Below are 20,551 nucleotides of genomic sequence, written 5' to 3' on the forward strand. Positions count from 1 at the left end.
CTTGACCAAACTGAGGGGTTCTCTCACAGGGTGCCTATATCGAAGCTCAAAGGACTGAAACCTGAGGACGACTGTGGTACCTCCCTGTATGCAAAGAGAAGGCATGGCAAGAGGACGTTCCACCCTCACCTCATGGGTTCTGTTAGACCCTTGATCATGCTCTTCAAGGTTTAGTTAAATCTCTCCACCAAGCCATTACCTTGTGGGTGGTAAGGAGTGGTCCACCGAGTCCCTGATCTAGCTTTGCCCATGGCGTCTTGGATCCAGTGGCCCCACAATATCCATGCCAATCCTTGCAAAAAGGGTTCCTACAACTGGAAAAGGCCTTACACTTGCTCCCACTTTTACCACTTGCCTGGCAAGTCTGGCAAGATCTACAATATGCATCTGACTGCCTTCGTATTTGGGGCCAAAAGAAGTGGGTGATAATCCTGTCAAAGGTCTTGCCCTGGCTCAAATTTCCTGCCAAAGGCACGTCGTGAGCCAGACCCAGCAGGAAGATCATGAAGTGGTTGGGCACCACCAGCACACGGGCTGACCCAGGCTAGGCAACCTTTTCCTCCCTGTACAGGAGACCGTTCTCCCAGTAAATCCAGTGTGATCCAGACTGATCACCAGCTGCCTGGTTTGCAGCCTGCTGCCGCAAAACCTTTAGAGAAGGGCATTCCTTCTGCTCTCTGCGGAATTCTTCCCTAGTGGAACCAACTTCTTGCTGCCAATGGGTCAGCTCAGAAAAGTCCCCCAGTTCAGCTACCTGCTACCCTATAGATGCCGGGGCGTCCCCTGCAAGGTCAGCCTCATCCCTGGGAACCTATGGGGTGGTTTCCCGCGCTCCATGCCCTTTCTCTTAGCAGGTACTGGGCCACTGTTCCGGTTCCAGGTCCTTCTGATCACCCTTACCGGCTGCCATTGACCGAGTGGTCATGCATGCCCACTCTGGCAACCCAAACATCTCCACGTGAGACCTGAGCTAAACATCCTTCCACAAGGACTGCTCAATGTTGTTACTGTTCCGCCACCCTGCACTGGCAACCCAACAGTGCAGGAGCAAAGACTGTTCCAGACCACTACCTGTGCCGTAATCCCCACTGCCCACAGTATATCAGCCCGAGCAGTATAAGAGTAAGGCACCGAGAGAAGGTAGGGGATAACAAGGAAAGAGAAGAAACATTACACGGACCCTCAATGCTGCACTTCCCCTCTTGACCGGTTATTCTAACAGGTCAAGGCTGGCAAGTCACGCTGGCAAGAAAGAGAAAGGAAAAGAAATTAACATACAAATGGTATTGAAGACAACAACTGAGAACTCAAAAAAGGTATTTTCTCTTACCACTGATAGTAAGCACTTTCAGCCGGATATATGTCGTTACCACGCGCGCGTTACAACGACCTACCATTACAACACGGTTGTAACAACACAAGTCGTTACAACGACTTGCATTGGGGGGGCGCAAATTTAAAACATTTAATTTACTATTCCAACACCAGTCCCCGTGGATAGTAGGAAAGGTGTTGGGATAGTAAATTAAATGATTTACTATCCTCGAGCGCCCCCCCAGCGCAATGCATTGTAACAACTTTCGTTGTTACAACCGTGTGGTAATGGTAGGTCGTGGTAACGTGTGCGTTGTAAACGTTGCGCACCCTTTCACCCAGTGAGAGGAGAGAACAACAAAGTTCGTACTTCAAAACTCAAAAATATAATGACTCTTTGAGGGTTTAAAGTCCACCTTCTTCTTGCAGGATAAAAAAAACCATCAGGGGGAAAAAACATGTTTGCCCTTACTACCTATGTAAAATAAACAAGGAACCCCTTAATCCTTCCGTACAGTCTCAGTGCACGAATCGAATGCTCCCAAAAAACCCGATAACAGGAGGAGGAGGTTGCAACAATAAGGCAATGTGATTGTAACTTGCCTTAGACTCAATAATCCAGCAAAACAATCCTTTCACGAAATGGCCAGAAGGGGAAGGGAAAAAAAGTGAAATGAGCATTCCGAGCTGCTCGAAGAATGGAGGTCCAGGAATCCATAATCCAGGGAGCCGGTCCGGAGCTACTCACACAGCCGACACGAAAGCAGCGCATCCTCCATCAACGCTGCAGGCAAAGTCCTTCCGGTGACACGTACCTAGAACAAAACTAAGTGGGAAAAGGAAGATTTGCGGTGTTTAAATACCCGCTTGGGTATGGGAACCACCGCAACAAAACATTGCTGTTTCACAGTACCAGAAAAAAGGTAAGCTAAAAAGAAAACAGAGACAGAAACAAGCCTCCCTATCTCCGGGATCTAACAGTTACCTAGTAGACAATCTACAGGCATGGTAGTTCTCACAAACACCCTCAAGGGACCTGAGACTCTCCCCCCATTCAAAGGGAACCTGTGCCTCCGTACATTGGCACTTTGAGTTGTGTACTGCAAAGACTTGGTGGGATGCCCCATGGACTACTTGCTCCTCTGAGACCAGGTGACACCGGAGAATAGGTCTTCTCCAATTGATGGTCATCCAGGCGCTGAATATTTTGGTGTTAACAGGCACCTGGTTTCCTGGGACCATCTCACTGTTCCCTAGTAAGACGACGGTCATTTCAGCAGGATCACCACTGTCCTTTGGGGTTCCCTCCTCCCCAAGTGCTATACTAGCTAACACCTTGGACTTCCCACTGGCGGGTGGCTGTGCCTTCATGGGACACTTGGGGTCCCCCTTCTAGTGGCCCACCTGTTTGCAGGCATAGCACTTGCAGGGGCTGCTTTATGCAGGCTTTCATGAAGAGACCCCTTGTTTTGTATCTTTAAGGGGATGGAAACCTTTACCCTGGATAGTAGTCTGGGGCCCCTTAGAGCACTCCTGTGCTTTATCCGTGTCCCCCCCACTCTTTGGCCCAGAACCCTGCCCACCTTTGGCTAAGTCTCCCCAATACACCTTCTTGTGGACCCTGGAATTCACCCAGCGGTGGAGTCAGTCAGCTTACTATCAGTTAAGTGCTGGTGCATGTAGGAGGCTGACTTGGTAAATAGTGCACATTTATTCAAGTGTAACTCCCTGCACCAATACAGACAACACTTATGGTGTTTTTAGTGGTTTAGACAACCTTAGAAAGTTCTCTAAGTGGCAACTGTGGAGAGCAGCCTTCAGGCTTTGTCTAGGAGGAGTGTAAAGCAGCTTGTTTCACCAGTATCTAATCTTATAGTGCAGAATAAATGAAAACAAACTACACAGTGTAGTTATAAAAATAGTTAATTATTACAGACACTCACTAACCCAATGCAATATCTTCTACCTAGAGATATAATTACAATGCACACAATACTTTGGTAATGCGACAAGTAAATAGCACGAAAATACAATGGGCTCCAGGGGGAGACCAAACCATATACAAAAATAGTGGAATGCAACTATCGACCGAAGTCAGGAGTTGACCTAGAGGACTTAGAAGTGCCGGGGAACCAGTAACTACCACTGGTAAGGACCCAGGAATCCCAACGAGGCTGTGTGCTAAGTGAATACACAACAATGTGCGTAAGGTAAGTCAATGGGGGAGACGCAGGTGCAATTCTTAAGAAAAAGGACCCTTCCCATCGGACTTGGATGACACCCTGTGGAAGATGGACAGTTTGAGAGTCACCCCACCCATGGATACCAAGGAGACCAGGTTACCTGCCCCAGGGAAGCCAGGTGCATAGGTACAAAGTGGCATTGGGAACCGCCGTAGACTCCAATGGAGGACTTCAAGCAAGATGCTGCTGGCAAAGAGCTGGAGGAGTCCAGTGGAATCCAAGCCTGGATTTAAGAAGAGTATAACCTGCAAGCATAGGAGACAGAGTCTATGTCACTCCGGACCTGGGGGCACAGGAGTTGTGTACCACCCAATGTTGGCTATTACAGGGGAGTTGACAGTGCCTTTGGTTCTGCACGTACGTGGACCAGGTGACACTGAGGATGACCAGGCACGATGTACGAGCTGTCCCGCATCGTATGTTGATATCCAGGGGGTCGGTGTCTGGCAGGAGTACCAACAGGCCTTGGCAACGGCAACACGTGAAGGAATATGAAAAGTTACATTTTCTGGACCAGCAAGGTCCATGAGACTCACCAGGATCAAGTAAGTCAGAGTAGGCCCCAAGTAAGCAGGGGAGTCTACTGGAATGAAATAAGACCCTCAACAGGGCCCAAAGATCTCTGGAGACAAGAGTCGCACAGCCTTAGCAATGGCCAGCCGACTGGGTGCACAGGGACTCGGTTCAGGCGGTGTCAACAAGAGATCCTGGCCTCAGACTCAGTCTGAAGACAGTGCAGGCCTCAAAGAGGTTGTAGAACCATCACCTGTGTTAATGACCTGGTTGGAGACAAGGATCAGCAATCGGTCGGCTTGTGTTGCGGTGCCTGCGAATGCAGGGGAGTGACTCCTTCACTCTAACAGAGGTTCCTTCTGCTGTCTTTGAATGTCCACAAGACTTGGAAGGGGTCTATATGGAGTAGTGACTCTGACGCTGCAGTGAGCTTGTAGAACATAGAGATCAGGAGCAGATGGAGTCTTCCCAATTGCAGTCTCAGTTCCAAAGTGAAGTCCGTTCCAGTCAGTCTGACGTGGTCTGCATGACTCGGTCAGAATGTACAGATGGTTAAAGAGGATGCAGATTTTGCAATAAATCCATTCCCACAACGAATCTAGGGACCCATCCTAAGGTAAGCCCTTAAATACCCAAAGGAAAGGGTTGTGATGATTCAGGGGTCCCTCCCAGAGGAGAGGCTAGACAGTGGGTAGGATACTCCATGTCCTTTGTCTAGTTCCACGGCTCCCCAAACTGGATTGAGCCAGAGTATGCAAGGAGGGCACCAAATGTGCCCCTCAAGCAGTCTGAGTGGTACTGTCAAGCGCCCCACCACCATGTCCCAATACACCAAGTCTTGTCTGGGAGGTGGTCACAACTACCTGTGACAGGATACCTATTGTTCTGCCTTCCCCTGCTCAAGCTTGGCTCAGCAGCAGGAAGGCAGTTCGGCAGCAGCCCTAGCTTGTCGTCTAGTTCTGGAAGACTGGTACCAGGAACACTGAGGGCCTCCAAAAGGAGCTTTATAGTGCATAGAATCATACCTCCACACCATGTACAGTGTGGGGGTATGATTCCAACATGTTTGATACCAAACAAAACAGGGTTTGTTACAGCCAGTTTAGAATGGTCATCGCCTAATGATGCATGGCCACTGTACATTTCGTAATGGCTGTTTTTCAGGCAACCCAGGAGAACAGACTCCCAAGGTTGCAGAGGTGTCCTGCTCAGGCACCGGCACCCTCACACTTAGAACAGAGCACCCTGCCTTTAGGACTGAAAGTCCTACTAGAGGGGTGACTTAGAGGTTTTAAGTGCAGTGAGGTTAGATATAAACAGATGTATATATTTCGTGATAGGTGCAAGCACCAACTCACACTGGTTGCAATGGCAGGCCTGTAGTCAGCGGTTGGAGGGTTCCTTATGGGTGGCATAATACATGCTGCAGCCCCTGGGGTACCTCGGCCCTAGGTACCTTAGTGCAATATACTAGGGACTTACTAGGGTACACCAGCAGCCAATTAGGAATGTACCAAGATACTCACCATAGCCAATTGAGGGAGGAAGCACAGTGACTGGGTTCGTGATTAGCAGAATCCCAGCCAGACTAGTCAAAAAACACCAGCAAAAAGTGAGGGCTAACCATAAAAGCAAATCCTACCTTCCTACAGCATAGCTCTGTAAAATATAAACTAGACATGTGTTCTCACACAATCAAATTGTACAGCCCCTGAAAATCTGTTACAGTGCTGCCCTTCAGCCAGCCATCCAGTGCCCTGCAGACAAAATCCACACGTTCCAACCATGTCTGGGAATTACATTTCCTACTAGACCTAAACTGATCCCGATATTAATCAGGAGTGAGACCATACCTAGTACGAAGGGCCTCCTTCATGTCAGTGTAGGTGAGGTTGTACCCCTTACCCACAGCCAACAAAGTGTCCCTCCCCTCTTCTGAGAAATGAGACCACAATCCTGCCCCCAATGCATTTTAGGGACCCCATTCATGTGTATAGCTGCTTCACAGCGCAGGAACCACCTTTGTATATCATCACCCTTTTTAAATTCCTTGACTACATTCTTGGGAAGGTGCATAATCCTGTCTGAGTGTACTGAGGAATTGCGAAAACCATCTGTGCTGGATTTACTCTTTAACTCCAGCTCCTTGAGCCTATGCTCATGGTATAAAACCATCATCTGTGATTCCATCTTGAGCCTCTCAAGCTCTTCCTGATGGCTCCTAGCTTCCCTTCTGTCTTCCCGCTCCTCTGGGGACAAACTACTGCTGCGTTGCCTGGAGGGACCCCCCTCTCCCAAAAGCACATCTACACTAGGAATAGGGTCCTCCGCCTCCACGCTAAGATCTTCAGAATCCCCACTGGCATGTCTGGCTGCCCTGCTACCCAGCACCTTTTGTAGCTCCTCCTTCCTGGTGAGGCCTCTGACTTGAACCTTTAGGTTTTTACAAATAGCCTTCAACTCCTTGACGTAGTAGGTGTCCAACCTTTCCTCCTGGAAACCACTTACAGGGATGCAATTGATAATGCTGCTGGTCCATGAATGAGGCAGTAGGAAGTTCAAAAAAAGATGGAAAGACAAAATAGACTAAAAAGAAACAGTATTTGGTATGTAGTGGTCTGCGATATGGTAGTAGTGTACACCAATCACTGTAGGTCAAGTGCACATGCAAGTCTTATCCTCACCGCGGACAACCAATGTTAGAAATGGGTGTCTCTAGTTAGCAATGGTTTGCACCTTTGTCCAATTAGGGGCCCTTCCTTCTAGTCAGGATAAGGGGGATACACCCCTAAACTAACCTCTGCTCACCCCCTTGGTAGTTTGGCACGAGCGTTCAGGCTTATCTCAGAGGCAATGTGTAAAGCATTTGTACATGACCAACCGTAATACAGTGAAAACACTACAAAAAGACACCACAGCAGTTGTAGAAAAATAACCAATATTTATCTGAGCAAACAATACCAAAACAATACAAGACCAACATACAGTAATCAAATTGATGTGCTTCGTGAGAATAACTTTACAATGCAGTTCCATGAAGCCGGTAGCTCTGTCCGGTGCTACCGCAGTGCTGTAAACAACAGAATCCAACAGTTCCAGCGCACTGCGTAGGTGCGGACCGGCGTTAGTGTCAGCAGACTTACAAACAATACCTTTTGGTTCCTGCCGATCACGTTGGTGCAGGCCGGTCATGGCAACCCTTGTGTTGCGATGTGCAACGTAGCGTGCGGAGTTGCCCTGAAGTCACTGTGCAGGCAACGGCTCAGTGACTGTCATCTTGCGGTGTTGGTGAGATCAGGGCTATCGTACAGAGTGCGGTGGTGCTCTTGGCGGTGCTGACAGGTCACGGTGCAAGTAACAGTGCGGGTTGATGGGGACTGGCGTCAGACGGCCCAGACTGCGGTGTGGGAAGGAAGGGTGCATCATGTGACTTACAAGCAGTGCCCGAAACCACAGTGCGGTCACGGGTGTCGAGGTCAGCGGGCAACGACGTTGTTGGTGAGATCAGAGCAGCGGAGTGAAGCAAGGAGATGTGGAGTGCAGTGCCCACACATCACGGTGCAAGCTGCCGCTCGGTGGCGGCAGCGGTCGTTGTCCTCGGTGAGACCAGGGTTGCGGTGCGAAGTGCGGTGATGCCCTCTGTGCTGCCTTCAGGACAAGGAGTCCACAGCAGTGTCAGTGACAGTGTCAGTTGCTTTCCTCCTCTGTGGCAATTGAAACCCATGGTTCCAGAGGCGATACCCAGAGGTAAGTGAAGTCTTTGCTGTCCTGGAGACATTGTGAATAGGAGGCATGCTCTGTTTCAAGCCCTTGGAGATACTCAGCGACAAGTGAAGAAAGTTCTGTCCAGTCCTTTCACTGCCCAAGGCAGCAGCAGCAATTGCAGGCCAACCCAACAAAGCAACAACACAGCAATGGGGCAGTACTCCTCCTTGCAGTTCTTCCAGCTCTCCTTCTTTGCAGGTTCCTTGATCCAAGCGAGTTCTAAAGTTCTGGGGTCTTGGCCCCAATATTCATACCACATTTCTCTTTGTTTTCTTGCGCAGAGAGTGTCTGTCCTTGGTCAAAGCCAGTTTAGTCCTCTCTGGCCCAGCTTCCCAGCAGGAGGGGGAGACAGTATTGTCCAGGGCAGACCAGGCTCATTCAGGTGCAAGGAAATCTCCTCCCACTACTCTAGGTCTAATCGGTTCAGCCCATGACACACCTCGACCCCCCAGTGGCTGTCTGAAGAGAATGCACATTCCCAGCCCCTGTCACTCCAAAGCCAGACCGTCAATCCACAACAAAGCAGAGGCACACAGGATGGCTAAGCAAGAAAATACCTACATTCTAAAAGTGGCATTTTCAAACACAGAATATAAAACTCATCTTTACTAAAAGATGCATTTCTACTTTCTGAGTTCAGACATACTAAATTGTATTTCTACATCTTATCCCAATGGAAAGATACCCTTGCAAAATGTTACCAATTATTCCCCATTCTACCCTATGGGACAGATAGCCTTTCAACAGTGAAAAACAAATTGCACTATAGTTCACCAGCAGTGCATGTCACATACACCAGGATATGTCCTACCTTTCACATACACTTCACCCTGCCCATAGGGGTACCTTGGGCCTACCTTAGGGTTGACTCACATGTAATAAAAGGGATAGTTGTGTACACTTGCCAAGTCGACATGGCAGTAAAAACTGTGCTCAGACACTTCAGTGGCAGGTCTGATCACCCTTTGAAAGGCTGCTCATGTGGGTGGCACAATCAGTGCTGCAAGTCCACTAACAGCATTTGATTTACAGGCCCGAGCACTCTCAGTGCACTTTACTAGGGACTTACCAGTAAATCAACTATGCCAATCATGAGGCTAAAAGCATGAGACTGGATTGGGAAGAAAATATATCTCTTTTTTTAAGTTTTGCTTGCACAGTGCTTATGCTGAGCTTGCGAAATCGTAAAGGGGCTTAGAACCTGCCCTTATTTACCTTTATTTACCATGGGTTGGATCCCACGTCACTCTCACTTCCTTCAATTCCTATCAGTCAGTGCCTTTGGCTTCCTCCTGGGCTTCAGTCTTCATCTCTGTACCATAGAGCATGGACCAAGTACTGCTTCCTTGGGCCAGTGGCCTTCCACTAGCAGCAGGTGCCTTCAGGTACTCTTTATTTACTCATTGGCACATACTTTTAGAGACTATGTACCTCTGTAGATCCTCTCCTTCACCTCAGCTTGGCACCTCTTCTCCCGCTGTTTAGTCTTTTTAACTCGCTCTCCTCCTACTGTCCATTCTTTTTAGAACATCACCCCCTTCTCTTTAACCTCCCCACTCCTCCCGCTACACATTCTTTGTTTCCCACCCTACTTCCTCTTGTTGCTTTTTTCCCCTCACATATATACAGCTCAAACTCGATCTAAAGGTATTGGAGTGCTTTACATGAGCCCCAGATATATCATACAAGGACACATTGTTGCATTCTGTTGTACATTTATACTGCTCTGTTCTGTTCACTTTGCCTTTCCCTGTCTGGGTCTGCTGCCTGGAATGTATGATGCGTGCCTGCATCTTACATCCTGGGTTCCAGATTCCAGGCCAACTGTATTATAATATCTGTATCTGAACCTGTACTGATGTGCTGTGCTTCAACTCCTATTCAAGTATTAAATCCTTTCATGAAGTTCAACTATAAGCCTCCTTGGATCTTTATATTGGCGACGAGGTAAACCCTGCTATTTCTGCCACTATCCTTGAAGCACAGGAGCAGAAATTTTAATTTTTGAGACCGGATTACAAAAGAAGAAAACCTGAAACTACCTTTTCATCCTCTTTTTCTTCAAGATAACACTGAATAATCCTACCACGTCGTAATTGCGAAGATTTACGACCTACCAGTGTTCAATTACATATTTTTCAAAGCTTTTCGTGTTTTTCAACGGAAAAAAGAAAACGACAAGCGGTACATGAAAACCACCGCTTCTACCTTCGTGTGTGGCACATGTCCTGGCGTTTCCAGCGCTTCTACTCCGGCGGATTGGTGATGTAGAGAACTGTTTTTGTCTAATTTAGTGCCTTTTCCGATATTTGTGTTGCAGTGCGCGAGGCTGTTGGCAAGCTCGAGGCATCTCCGGACGTCAACACGCGCTGCGTCATCATTACGCGCTGCGTCATCATCACGTGACACGTCCCTGCCGTCACCACGCTGCACGTCTCAGCGCCATCTTGTGTATCCATAGCAACTAGATACACAGTTTACCGGAGACGCTGAGAAGTCGATGTTTATGCATTCTTGATCGGAATTTGCACGCCGGAAGGTAAAATAAACTATAATTACACGCTGGAAGATAGAATAGACGATATTTTCGCTGTTCTTCATTTTCAAGTACTTTTACCAATTACGTTCATTTTTAAAGAAAAAGGAGTTAAAGGATTTCACTTCCTTTTTTTCAAACACTTGACTACTATCCTACTACAGAAAAGAAAAACGTTATATTTTACTTTGCTTCATTCATTTTGTGTAAACTATTACTTTTAAGAAACTGTTTTTTTAAAAAAAAAAAGAGTACCTCTACTTTACTCTAGCCATTATGCAATTTGACCCACCTTCAAAATTTTTGCAAACTAAAGGAGACCCACCCATCCCTTGGACCAGATGGAAGGAAGAATTTTTTACTTACCTTAAGGCTATGGATGGTGAGAGGATGTCAGCGGAAAGGAAAAAGAACATTTTTTTACATTGTCTTGGGTCAGAAGGACAACTTGTCTTTAGAACTTTACCTCCTGTGAGATCTGGAGGTGATTCAAATGTTTATGATGAGGCTGTGCAGAGAATAGAGAGAAGATTTAAACCAGTAACCAGTGTAGCCTTAAATAGGTTTAAGTTTTATACCAGAGTACAAGAGGAGAATGAGTGTTTTGATGATTTCTTAACTGCTTTACGTGCACTTTCCCTCCATTGCAATTTTGGTCTAATAACTGACGAAATGATTAGAGATCAAATTGTGGTGCATGTAAAAAACAAGAAGGTACAAGAGCAGTTATGGATTTTAGGGGATCCAAGTTTAGAGACTGCTATTAGTACAGCTAAAGCTTTAGAACAATCCGACAAGTGGATTAAATCCTTAGACAAAGCTTCTGTTCATACTACTCCTTCCACATCCACTGGTGAAGTTAGCACAGTAAATGTGAAAACTCAAAGTTCTAATAAATATGATAGCAAAGGTAAACAGTTTTACTGCTTTAGGTGTGGAAGTCCAGATCATATAGCTTCTTTTCCACAGTGTCCCGCTTTGAATAGACAATGTAATAAATGTAATCGCACTGGACATTTTTCTAAATATTGTAAAACTTCTGTTAAGTCAATTAACGATTACAAGAAACCTTCTTCTAATACTCCCAGACGTATTAATAGTAACGTATCTTACGTTGCGGAGAGAGAGGGTAATGATTCTTCTGTTAGAGAATCTGGTATCGTAATTTCTATACAAACCTCGTTTGATATGACACTAGCAGATAGTCTACCATCTCCAAAGAGTCTAGTGAACATTCTAGGTAAAACTCTTGAACTCATGGTGGACTCCTGTTCTCCGTGGACCATAATTTCTCGTGATTATTGTGTGGAGTCATTTGGGAATCTGGTTGATGTAAATTCTTTGTGTGAACCAGATATTGATGCCTATAATTTTGACACTTCCAAGATTAGTTTTATAGGTTTTAAAGAAGTCCCTATTATTGTAAAAAAAAATTCTGCAATTATCAAGATGTATGTAGCATCCAAAGGTGTAAATGTCCTAGGTTGGCGGGATCAAGCTAAGTTGGGGATCTCTTTGAATCCTACGTTGAAAGATCCTGTGTGTGTACTAGCTATATCTGATGGGCACTATGACATAGCATCTATGTCTAAAGAGATATCTGACGCCTTTCCCAATGTCTTTTCTGAAAAACTTGGGATGTTGAATGGTTTTACACACAAAATCAAAGTCAAACCGAATACTGTGCCTCTGAAGCAGAAGTTAAGAGGTGTTCCCATTAGTGTCAGGGAGGAGCTCAGAGTCATGCTTGACAACATGGTCAAGGATGGTGTCATCGAGGAGGTAGAATCCTCTGAATGGGTTTCGCCTATTGTTTTGGCGATTAAACCTGACAAAACTATTAGGTTGTGTGTAGACCTGAGAGCGTTAAATAAATGTTTGGTCATAGACTGTCACTCATTACCTAACATAAATGAAATGTTGTGCATGCTTGATGGAGCCTGTGTGTTTTCCACATTAGATCTTAGGTCTGCATATCACCAGATAGAGCTCACGGAAGACTCAAAGCACTTCACCGCTTTCATCACTCCCCATGGATTGTTTCAATTTAAAAGGATGCCTTTCGGCCTAGCGTCGGCCGCTTCTGTTTTCCAGAGGGCAATGTATCATATATTCAAGGACCTGAGTGTCTAAGTCAAATGCTTTCAGGATGATATTCTTGTTTTTTCAAAAAATGTCTCGGAGCATGATAGTCACCTTAGGGAGGTTTGTTCCAGGTTGGAGAAGTTTGGTTTGACTATCAAAGCTAGTAAGTGCAAGTTTTTTTGCAAAACAGTAGACTATTTAGGCCATTCACTTTCAGGGGATGGAGTTGTACCCAAAAAGAATCTTGTGGATGCTATTGTTAAGGCTCCTTCCCCGGACAATAAGGAAAAATTACTTTCATTTGCAGGGCTTTGCGAATATTATAGCAAATTTATCCAAAGTTTTGCAAGCAAAATGGAGCCTCTTAGAGAACTAACAAGGAATTCAGCCAAATTTATTTGGTCTGAGAAGCAGGAACAAGCTTTTAAACAAATCAAAGAGGAAATTGTTAATGCTCCTACTTTGAAGTCCTTTTGTGTTAACAAGAAATGCATTATTACAGTCGATGCCAGTCTTTATGGCATTGGTAGTGTGTTAAGTCAGTCATCGGGTAAGGATGAGTGGTGTGTTGCCTTTTCCTCGAGGACATTGTCTCCTACGGAGAGAAGGTACTCCGTGATTGAAAAGGAACTTCTGGCCTGCATTTGGGCTGTCGAACACTTCAGGAATTATGTTTGGGGCAATCGTTTTGTACTACGTACAGATCATAAACCCTTGGTTGGGATTTTATCTCCTGGAGGCGGATGGAACTCCACAGCGCGTATAGCTCGTTTGTCTTCACGCCTTCAGGAGTATGATTTCGAAATTGTGTATGTTCCTGGTAAGTGAAATGTGACTGCAGATTTCCTTTCAAGGTTCCCTTGTGAGGATTCTCCAAAGGTGGATAATGACATCGATGTTGTTGCCTCTGTTGGAGATTGTGTTTCTAAGGAGTTCATTTCTTTGTCGGAAGAAGAATGGTTTGTTGAACTTGGCAAAGATGTGGTTTGTCAACATCTGTTTGATTTTGTTGGGAATGGTTGGCCACCCTGTAGGGGTGTTTCTCCGGATATAGCTCCCTTTTGCCAAGTTTCATCGGAAATTGAAGAGTTTTCTGGTCTACTTTTCAAGGCTGGTAAATTAATTCCGCCCCAATCCTTACAAGAGAAGATTCTGCTTCTCGCTCATCAGAGTCACATTGGCATGTCATCAATGAAACGTCTGATTAGAGAGAGCTTTTGGTGGCCGGGAGTGGACAAAATGGTGGATAGGCTAGTAAGAGATTGTTCGCATTGTGTTAACAGTGATAAAATGCTTCATGTGACCTCAGCTCCCCTCAAGCCTGTGTCCTGGCCCACCTTTCCCTGGCAGAAGGTGGGATTTGATATATCTGGCCCATTTAAACAGTTGCCTTACAATGCTCGTTATGCTTTAGTTCTGGTGGACTACCACTCCAAGTGGCCCGAAGTAAAGTTTGTCAGTACTGTTTCTTCTCACTCGGTTATTCTTTTTCTTAAGGAAGTCTTTGCTAGAGAGGGATTTCCTGAAACTTGTGTCACAGATAATGGGGTTCAGCTTGTTTCGGCTGATTTTGAGAAATTCCTCAGTACATGTGGCATCAAGCATTACACCACCTCTCTGTATGAGCCTAGGGAAAACGGCCAAGTTGAACGCTTTAACCGTGTCCTTAAGGATTGTTTGAATGGTGTGCAGACTTCGGATGATGGTTGGTTGGATGTTGTGAGGAAAAGGTTGTGGACATATCGTATCACCCCTCACTCTGTTACTGGCGTTAGTCCCTTCAGACTCCTTAAGGGTAGGGAGCCTCCTTCTGATATATGTCCCTGGTGGATTAAAAAACTTGATGTAAATAATTCTGCTTTGGACCTTGCTGCTGTGGCCAAACGGGTTGAAAACAAACAACTACAAATGAAAACCCTGTTTGATTCCAAAATGAAAACCAAAGATAGTGATTTTGTGGTGGGGGAATGGGTGCGAATTAAAAAACCTGGTTCTCTAGTCAAGGGTTTTTCTAAGTTTTACCCTCCTATCAAAATTGTTAAAGTTTTTAAAAATAGCGTTGTCACGCAGGATGGTAGAGTCTGGAATGTCCGCAGAGTGGCTAAGTATTACAATGTTGAAAATGTACGTGGCTCTCCTTCTTCTGCTCTTGATTACTGCCAAAGGAGATCTGATGTTTTTCCCACTATGTCTTCTCCCAATGCTGTTCATGTAGATTCTTCTGTTGCTTCTAGAGTTAAGGCTTGCAATAGACAAAAGAATGTTCCCAGCAGATATTTAGATTAATGCGCTCCCAACTTTCCCTTTCTTTTTTTTTTAGGGGTAAGATGTGTTGCATTCTGTTGTACATTTATACTGCTCTGTTCTGTTCACTTTGCCTTTCCCTGTCTGGGTCTGCTGCCTGGAATGTATGATGCGTGCCTGCATCTTACATCCTGGGTTCCAGATTCCAGGCCAACTGTATTATAATATCTGTATCTGAACCTGTACTGATGTGCTGTGCTTCAACTCCTATTCAAGTATTAAATCCTTTCATGAAGTTCAACTATAAGCCTCCTTGGATCTTTATACACATCCATTTTTGTTTTTTAAGCACAGGGACATTAAGTGATTTGCTCAGAATTTTAGGATGTTGAGCTGACGCCAAGACTTGAAACTGGCTCCCAAGTCGGCAACTCTGGCCATAATGTCACATCCTCTCCCCAGAGGAGAGTGTAGCCTTCCACACCCAAACCACCTCGCTGCTTTAAATCACATTTCACAGCTGCACGGGCTGCTGTGCAACATGTTATAAAATAAATAGAAACAAAACGCTATGATGCGGTCAGCGTTAGCCATGCCATAGCACTGTGTTTTTATTTACTTTGAGCCAAGTTGCACAGAAGTCTGGTTTGCTGTGGAAAATCTTTAAAAACATTGGCAGTGCCAATAGTTGTCACATAGGCAAAATCTATTGGCTTTGCCAATGCTTTTTATTGTAGCCTCAACACATGTGCCAGGCACATGTACACACTGCACTTATGCAAAGAGGTAGAGTCAGGCATTTCAGGTGGCACTTTACATTCAGATTTAAAGATAGTGTATGTCTCAGACTGTTGCTATGCTAATTGCTATGTTTCAAACCTATGGCCATTAATCATTGCTAGTGGTAGTTTGACTCTTTCCTTAAACCCTTCCATGTGGCCGCGATTCCCCTGCGGTGCTGTAAACAACACGAACAGGGGCGGGCCGTGACGAACCCCAGCCGTCATCAGCACAAGAGCACCCTAGTGCATGACGGCTGGGGTTCGTCATCAGCATGGAAGGGGTTAAAAGGTTTCTCCTGTCCATTAATCTGATCTATGGGTATTCGCTTCGTTGCCACTATACTGAGCATGCTTTCATTTTTTTAGAATTGTGAATGTTTGTCCGCAGTGTAATGGTACTGATCCATTCTCCTTGCTTCTGTGGTTAAATTGTCCCAGTAGCCCAAACATTTGAATCATTTTTAGGGCTGGTGTGACTAGTCATAAGTAGCTAAGTTATTTTATCACGCACAAAGAATAGAGCAACCATGATGGCAGACTATAGAAGCCGCACTTCACTCTCTGTTTCTTTTTGTTCAATACATATATGCACAAAAATTCCTGTACCTGCCGTCGTTAGGTACAACTGTAACGCAGAATAGAAACTTAAGTTGACTTTGGAATGGTGCATCAACGAACTTCTTATCCACAAGTGAAAAGAGTAGACATAAGTGTGAAGAAGTACAAGAGTCAGGGTAACAGCTAAGCAGTACTTTCTTTATTTTAAGTACAAGGTACAGCAATGTCCTAGCCACAGAGCACAGCGTAACTGGATACTAGATCCAACCGTTTAATCCTCATTTCTCTTTACTCAAGTTTAATCCATGATTTATCTGTGATTATTCGTTTTCTCTTTATTATCTCCACATCAATCACTATTTGCATTTGAGGAAGCTTCAAATATTTTCGAGTGCCCATCCAGACCTTCACTGAAATATGATCCAAATACAACCAATAGTTTCGAGCAGCATTTCTTTAATGAAAGCCCAATGCATTTCGGGCTGTGTCACCAGCCCTTCGTCAGGGGTCACTGCATATTAACCAATCAAGGAACCCATCAGTAATAGACTATACAGTTTGTCACATTATGCACGAAATTTTCAATTTGATATTTTATATTTTTGTGTTCTAAATACGATTCATCAAGTAAAAAAAGTGCTCAATTAGCATAATCTTCACCCAGTTACCCTTTTTCATTTTTTCACCCTCTGACCCCTAATTAAATATTTCCACCCTCGTAACACGCAGTACGCACTCAATAATTCCTTAACACCCCTCTGATTAAATCACGTTCTTACGTAGTCCTCCCGACTGTTTATTAAACGTTCTCATTTTTATACAAGCTATCAACACGGACATTTCAACAGACTTTTACTCCTTTTTTAAATAACTACGTTTCAATCATACCTGCTCATTACATTTTCTACAAGCCGCTCGGCATCCGCCTTCAACAGCCAAAGAATTCTCTCGTATCAAGCCCTTCCTTTCAACCCACATTTGAAACCTGCGTGCTCCTCCCTCTTGTACGTCAACCCAAATAATCTCCTTGTAGTCTTCCTGTAAACTACAATACCCAACATGCACTTAAAAACATAACAAACTAAGAGTAATACACTCTCGTACACATAATCCGCAGCATATGCAATGTCCTGCTTTTGTTAACATTATCCATATGTTCTCCCATTATCAACAAGAAAGCTGCTGAAAACTTGCTAGATGTGGAATTTGTCATTTATACTTTGTTTCTTCCGAAGATATCTTGTTTGTCCAGGGTTGGTAAATTTGCAGTGACCCCTGACGAAGGGCTGGTGACACAGCCCGAAATGCATTGGGCTTTCAATAAAGAAATGCTGCTCGAAACTATTGGTTGTATTTGGATCATATTTCAGTGAAGGTCTGGATGGGCACACGAAAATATTTGAAGCTTCCTCAAATGCAAATAGTGATTGATGTGGACATAATAAAGAGAAAACGAATAATCACACATAAATCATGTATTAAACTTGAGTAAATAGAAATGAGGATTAAACGGTTGGATCTAGTATCCAGTTACGCTGTGCATCTGGGTGTGGAGCGTAAATTCTGAGTTCCCCACTGTAATGAATTCTATTCAGTGCATTAGGGCAAGCACTACCTAGATTGCACGTAAAAAGCACAAGGATGATTATATTGGAATGAACTTTTGAAAATTTGGAGTGCATACCACCCCCATTTGTACTAGCCACAGAGCAGCCAGCAGCAACTGACTCTCTGTCCTTGGCAACCAAACCAGCACACCATACATTCTAGATTCCTAAAGGTAGTATGTTCCATATTGGTGCAGCTGGCTAACACAGATGTAAAGGTAAATACCACAATAAGGATAAATATTCCTTTTTATTCTTTCTGTTTTCAATTCCAATCTTTTAAATCCATGCAAAACATCCAGTCAACGAGTTTCATTCAATCAAACTTGAACTTCATCAGGGCTTAGAAATAATATATTACTGGATTGTCGGCATAACCACAATAGGCTTCACACGAAAAATTCAGGAGATTCCTCCTTCACGTTCACTAAGGTCGAAATCCAAAAGGACCTTAATGTTATCATGACCCATGATAGGCAGTCAAATATGCTCCAAATCTGCAGCAAACTATGACCACGCAACCCGGTTGTCTACCATCCAAGCACCGGCCCACGACAACGATAAGGGAACCTGATTACAGGGTTGGGCATTTATTAGCAGTTAAAGCCCCCAGGACAGGGAGTTAACAGCTATAAATAGCATGATCATTGGGCAATAATCATTCAGCATAGCTGTGCAACTTGGACAGGTTTGAGAGCAGCACACGCCTAAACATGGGAAGTGAGGCCACGAATGGCACATGGACCTGTGCACTTATACATGACAGAGTTAGTTGTGTGATAATGGTCGCAAATCAGCTAGTGAATAAGGTGCATCTGTATAAGTACATTAGATATCTGGCTATATGTGCACATAAAAAAACAGGGCCATGTTCTAATCTCACAAGTTACTACAGAAACTAAACTTTAAGGTTCTCTGGGGGTTAAAAGTGTATTTCCTATTAGTATAGTTATTCTTTGGGACCATTGTCTATGGTGCACTCCTTTTCAGGTACCGCAGTTTGTCATTAGTGCAACCACCGATGGAATTATATGGGCAAACTCTTAAATCCTCCCTGTGCCCTTAGTTCTTCCTCGGAGTCCCAATTCCTCCCTCCCCCTTCCCTCTGACGTACAGCTTCCCCGATTGAAGCAGTTTATTTAAATGTATCTTGTGTTTTTCATTCCAGGCTTGCACTTCCACGATTTAATTTGTGTTTGGAAGTATTTATCTGCCTGGAATTCAGGCCAAAATGAGTTTTAGATTTGTAATATATCCACCAGCTAAAAAAGTATTTTACTTAAATAACGGTGATCAAAGTAAAATTCACAGGTCAGTCAACAGAAATTATAAATATGTTAGGATTACAATCTATTGTCGAAATATGGAGACGTTTATGAAAATATTGAAAGATTCACACTGTGGAACTGTCGTATTATTTGAATATTACAAGCGAGTGCTTAGAAATAAAAAATAGATGTGCCCTTTTTATATACCCCTCTGTAAATTTCAAAAGGGGTTTTAATTGTTTCATTTAATGTTAATGTCTCTCAAATTACACTAATGATTTTTGCGATGTTTACTTGAGAGGACAGTCAGGACACAGAGTTTAGCATTAACATTTCGAACATGGGGACCTAGGGCCAGATGTAGGTGGCCATTTGAGGCCATTTACCGAGCAGTAACGGCCGATTTTGGCCGTTACCGATCGATAAAGGGGTGACAGGTATGTAGGGGGCATTATTTTACCGAATCGGTAAAATTACCGATTCGGTAATTTTACTGATTCGGTAAAATAAAAAAATCGGTAATTTTACCGATTCTGAGGGACCCAGATGTAGGTGGGACTCTTCAGAGGCCTTACCGAATCGGTATTTTACCATCAAATCCAATTTGATGGTAAAATACCGATTCCGGTGTGCATGCACATGTGTGCATGCACACCTATGCCATGTGACAGGCAGACCTGCCCTTAGGGCATGCATGCCTGCCACATGGCACCCGAGCCTGTTTTGGGGGTGCCAGAGGGTGTCAAAGTGACACCCCCTGCACCCTTGTGAAAATCGGTATTTCATTCCTATGGGCTTCAGAGCCCATAGGAATGAATGGGCATTACCGATTCCGTATTTACCGAATCGGTAAATACCGAATTCTTCCGAATCGGTATTCCAGCACATCTGGAATACCTACATATCCACCCCTTAGATTTACCGATTTTTAATTACCGAATCGGTAAAATTCGGTAATTAAAAATGGGTAAATCTATTTTACCTACATCTGGCCCCAAGGCCCAAGGGCCAGATGTAGGTAAAATAGATTTACTGATTTTCAATTACCGAATTTTACCGATTCGGTAATTAAAAATCGGTAAATCTAAGGGGTGGATATGTAGGTATTCCAGATGTGCTGGAATACCGATTCGGAAGAATTCGGTATTTACTGATTCGGTAAATACCGAATCGGTAATGCCCATTCATTCCTATGGGCTTTGAAGCTGATTCGGTATTTACCGAATCGGTAAATACCGATTTTCACAAGGGTGCAGGGGGTGTCACTTTGACACCCTCTGGCACCCCCAAAACAGGCTCGGGTGCCATGTGGCAGGCATACATGCCCTAAGGGCAGGTCTGCCTGTCACATGGCATAGGTGTGCATGCACACATGTGCATGCACACCGGAATCGGTATTTTACCATCAAATTGGATTTGATGGTAAAATACAGATTCGGTAAGGCCTCTGGGACTCTGAAGAGTCCCACCTACATCTGGGTCCCTCAGAATCGGTAAAATTACCAAATTTTTATTTTACCGAATCTGTAAAATTACCGAATCGGTAATTTTACCGATTCGGTAAAATAATGCCCCCTACATACCTGTCACCCATTTACTGATCGGTAACGGCCAAAATCGGCCGTTACCGCTCAGT

This window comes from Lissotriton vulgaris, chromosome 1_1 (assembly GCF_964263255.1).
Source record: "Lissotriton vulgaris chromosome 1_1, aLisVul1.2, whole genome shotgun sequence".
Lineage (NCBI taxonomy): Eukaryota > Metazoa > Chordata > Amphibia > Caudata > Salamandridae > Lissotriton > Lissotriton vulgaris.